This window comes from Acipenser ruthenus, chromosome 13 (genome assembly GCF_902713425.1).
Source record: "Acipenser ruthenus chromosome 13, fAciRut3.2 maternal haplotype, whole genome shotgun sequence".
Taxonomy (NCBI): Eukaryota; Metazoa; Chordata; class Actinopteri; order Acipenseriformes; family Acipenseridae; genus Acipenser; species Acipenser ruthenus.
This window is the reverse complement of record NC_081201.1, coordinates 14,606,362-14,611,361: the sequence shown is the minus strand read 5'-3', so window position 1 is coordinate 14,611,361 and position 5,000 is coordinate 14,606,362.

Here is a 5,000-nt window from a genome sequence, read left to right as displayed (position 1 = left end):
GAGGCAGCTGTGAGACACATTCTCCCAGATTTTTTGGCTTTGGGTGAGGGAGAAAGTAGCTACTTTTTCGATTTCCTGGGAACCGGCAAGATATTTAGTTACAGCCTTGTATTCCCAGGAGGCCAATTTTGCTTTATCTAAGCCCAATTTATATATAGTGTCCCTTAAGGTTCTATAATACAATGGGGGGTCCCAGGAGTACGGCACGGTGTTATCAATAGTGCAGAGGCCCAAGGCCCTGAGACAGGTGGCAAAATAGAAACGATTCATGTAACATACCTTCCTGTCCAGGGCCTGGATGTTCTTGATAGTTTGCGTGAGCCCCTGCACTCGGGTGAGCTGCACAACGTCCGGGACCCCCTTACCTCCCTTCTTGTCGGCTTTACTCAGAGTGGCTCGCTTTACCCTCTCCATCTTGCTGCCCCAGATAAAGCGGTGGATAATGCGGTCCACCACTTTTTTGGTGGTCCTGTCTGGGGGAAAGATTTTTCCTACATAAGAGAGGATGGGGAACAGTATAGACTTGGTTATTAATACTCTACCCGTCATTGTTAAGGATCTTGTGCTCCATCCGCCAATCTTTTTACGGACCTGGTTAATGGCCGCCGTCCAGCTCTGGGCCCCCGAGCTATTGTTCTCGAAAATGAGGCCCAGAATCTTGATTTTGTCCTTTTTGACAGGGTACATGTCCGACAGTTCCCTATCTACCTGCCAATTTTTAGACACGTAGACTTCGCTCTTGGACTTATTAATCACTGCCCCGGTCGCCGTGCAGTACTTCTCAAGGATATTACTAATCCGAGGTACCGACGATGTGTTGGTGCAAATGAGTGACACATCGTCCATATATGCTGTTGTTTTGACCTGGACCCCGTTGGATCCAGGCAGCTGGAAACCAGTTATATTGGTATCCCTACGAATTGCCTGCAGGAGGGGTTCGATGCACACGACATATAGCAGTGGGGATAGTGGGCAACCCTGTCTGACCCCTGACTGGATAGATATTTTACCAGTCAGGTGCCTGTTCACCAAGACTCGGGTACTAATGTTTGTATATATGGTTTTAACCCACTCCCTAAGTCCAGGAGCGAATTTCATCTGGTCCATCACTTTGTACATATATTCATGGCTTACCCTATCGAACGCCTTCTCCTGGTCAAGGTTGAACAGGCAGAGGGGATGGTTCCGTTCTCTAGAATAAGCCAGAATGTCCCTTGTTAACATTAAAATATCCGTGATGGACCTCCCTGGGACGCCACAAGCCTGGTCAGGGCCAATGACCAAAGGGAGGTGTACTTGTAGCCGGAGCATCAGAGCTTTGGCTAGTATCTTGTAATCCACGCAAAGGAGGCTGATTGGGCGCCAATTCCGTAGATCTTTAACTTCCCCTTTCTTATGAAGGAGAGTAATTACACTCTCCCGCATAGAAGGGCCCAACCGCTTCTCCCTGTAGACCGCTCTGTAGACCTCCGCTAAATGGACTTTTAGCGTGTCCCAAAAAAGATGGTAATACTCACCCGGGATGCCATCTGGACCTGGCGTCTTACCGGTGTTCATGGTCTTAACCGCCTGGGTGAGCTCCTCCAGCGTGAGTTCTGGGTCCTTCTCCTCCTCCTCCTCGTCCCGCACTGAGTCAGGCTCCAACTGGCTCAGGAACCACTCTATCAGGGTGTCATCTGTAGCTTTGATGTTATACAGGTCCCTATAGAAGTTCTCTACCACTTTTTTCACTCCCTCACTATCCTCTACTATCCTCCCCCTGCTGTCGAGCATGGAGGACATCAAGTGCCGCTTCTCCCTCGTTTTCTGGAAGAAGAAGCGAGTACACTTTTCGTCTTCCTCCATTTTTTGCACTTTTGCATTGTGCATGACCTTTCGTTGTTCCTCCCTACAAAGCACTGAAAGATCTAGCTTGGTCTGGGCTATCTCGTCGCTTACAGGGAACCCCCGAAGCTGAAGCAGGCTCAGACGCTGGAGGGCAGCATTCAGGTATTTATATTTGGCCCTCCTTTCTTTTGCTTTCCTCTTGCCTGCTGCTATGAAATAACCCTTAGTTCTCATTTTGACCATCTCCCACCACTCTATAGGGGAGTTGAATAGGTCACGCAAAGTGGTCCACTCAACAAGCCTGCTCTTATAGGCTGCAGCTATGGAGGGGTCATCGAGTAAGGAGGTGTTTAATTTCCAGACCCCTGACCCCATCTGGGAGGTCTGAGGGACCTGCAATGTTACCTGCAGGAGCCTATGGTCAGAGAAGAAGACGGCCTGGGTGTCTACTGCCGTCTTCGTAAGGGAGCTGGTATGCAGGACGAGATCTATACGGGAGAAGGAGGTCCCAGATGAGCTCACCCAGGTAAAGGGAGGCACCAGGTCCTTACCTGCATCACACAGGGAGAAATCAGATATTACGGAGGACAAAACTCTACTAGAGCGGTCGTTGCGTGGCCTGCTCCGGTCTACGTCCCTCAGAGCACAATTGAAGTCACCTGACACGATGACGGGTACGTTCCCCAGCAGGAGTGGACGCAGCTGTGGAAAAAATTGAACTCTTTCGTTTTGGTTAGTGGGTGCGTAGACATTGACCAGTCTGAGGGGAGTGTTGTTGTATGTCACATCCACGCTCAGAATTCTACCAGGTTCTACCTCCCTGCTGCTGCGGGAGGTAATAAATGGGTTTTTAAACAGGATACCTACTCCGTCGGCTCTGGCTATGTTGGAGCCCGACCAGAAGGAGTCCCCCAGGGTCCAACTCTCCTTCAGGTCCCTATAATCAGGGCTCGACGAAATACCACACTCCTGCAGAAAGATGAGATCTGCTTTCAAGTTAGCTAGATAGTTTAGTACATCAAATCTTTTTTGTGTCTCCCTGATGCTCCTGACATTAACAGACACACATATCAGGGCCATCAGGGTAGCTAACAAGAAAAGGAGTCGCTGCGTCCACCCCATAGCGACTATGATTGGGAGGTCGGGACACTCTTCCTACTCTTAGCTCTACGCTTGCTTCGAGGGGGCTTGGGCTTATTTGCAACTCCCATCACCCCTGAGAAGGTACTCACTGCTGCCTCGTCCAAGAAGGCACCGTCTTTATATGCACAGTACTTGGAGTTGTTGGGGCTATTCAACTCCCCACAAGGTAAGTCTGGTGGAACTTGCTCAGGGCCCCTCGGAACGTGTGGGTCAGCTTTGTCCTGGGGGGGGGTTATGACAGACAGCATTCTTTGGCTGTTACCGTCTGTTGAATTGGAGCTGTTAGCAGACTTCTGGCTTACCGCGTCCAGGGGTATTCCCATGTCCTCCAGTGCTGTATCTAGGAGGACCTCTAGGGGGCCCCTGGTTTTGCCCATACAAGGGAGGGGGTCAAGGATGCTTTGAAGGGAGGCCCTTCGCTTGAAGAGGGTCATTGCTACCGAGGTACTGCTGGTCAGGGAAGGTGTTGACCCCGACCTCTCCCTCGGTGCATTAGTGAACACCTCTTCTGCGAGGTGTGCTAGGGTTTGTGCCAACGACTGGGAAGGCTGGCTGGGGATGCCATGGCTGGCTGCTACCTGCCCACTAGGCGGCAGTGTAGCCGTCCCACTCGCCTCCGTCTCTGCCTGCGAGGGCAAGACTGGGGACTTTGTGTGGACATTAGCTGGTTTTGGATCTATGGGGGGCACCTGCAACTTGCTGTCTTTGATCCTGATCTTCTTTCTTTTCCCCCCCTCGTCTCTACCCTTTCTTTTCCCCACCCTCTGCAGGTTCTTCACTCCCTTCCCCTCCTTCTCACTCTCACTTTCACTGTCGCTTTCGCTTTCCTCCCCCACGGACTCAATCCTTATGGCGTCATAACGAGAGCCGAGGGGGAGTGCTGGCGCTGAGAGGGCCCTACTCAGGGGGGGGCCGCTGCTGGGTCCGGGCTCCCTCCCTGCCTCGTGTTCTGCATCAGAGGAGCTACTGGAGGAGCTAGTGGAGTAGCTGTTGTACTCTCTCTCTGGGCTGGGGGAAGGGGTCCTCGTAAAACGGGACATGTCTCGGGGGCGGGGGGGTGAGGGGGGTGCTGGTGATGATGGTGGTGCTGGAGTCTGGGTCTTGGATACTGTTGGTGGTGATGTGGACTGATCTTTGTTACTTGCTCCCTCTTCCTGCTCAGGCCTAGGCTTGTTGGTATTTGCCTTGCTGGCTCTGGCCATGTTGGCATAGGAAGAGGGGCAGTCCTTAAACAGGTGCCCCTTTTTTCCACACAAATTGCACTGCCTCTCTTCTCTGCAGTGGCTGGTCTCGTGGGGGGCGCCGCAGTTCCTGCACTTGACTACAGTACATGCGGCCGCCAGGTGTCCTAATTCCCCACATTTCCTGCAGAGTTTTGGCATCCCATTATAGAATACCAGCCCTCTGTTGGGCCCTAACACTATGGAGTTTGGAATGTGGCGGACGCCTCCAATGCCCGATGGATCCACATTAAGGCGTACCAGCCACTTTCTGGCTCCTGTCCAAACCCCATCTTCATCTGTAATTTTCCTCCCTTCTGATGACACCCTCCCATAGCGGTTAAGCCATGTTGTAATATCATAGTCGCTAACAGCCTCATTGAAAAATTGGACAGTAACAACTTTCATTTCTCTGTCTGTCAGTGCATCCACACAAAATTCTTTGTATGGAGCGAGATATTTATTCTCCCCCCAAAAGGACCACATTTCTTGTAACTTTTGGGGGTTCCTAAAACTGACCTCAAACACTTCCTTAAGCCCTGGCAATTTCACCAAACAATTCAAGTCAGAAGGGGAAAAACCCATACCCCTCTGAAGAATGGTCCGGCTGAACTCCAGTCTCGTCAGTCCTGGTTCCGTTTCCTCTTGCTGGGTCCTTGTGAAGCGCACCGCATTGTGCCTCCTGGTCTCCTGGGTTGGCCGGAACGCCATCCTTCAGCTGGCTCCTCCGATTGGGGTGGGAGAAGCCTCTGGACGTCCGGGTTGTTTCTCTCTACGAAAAAGAGACAACGTAAGCAGCAAATCTGGGCA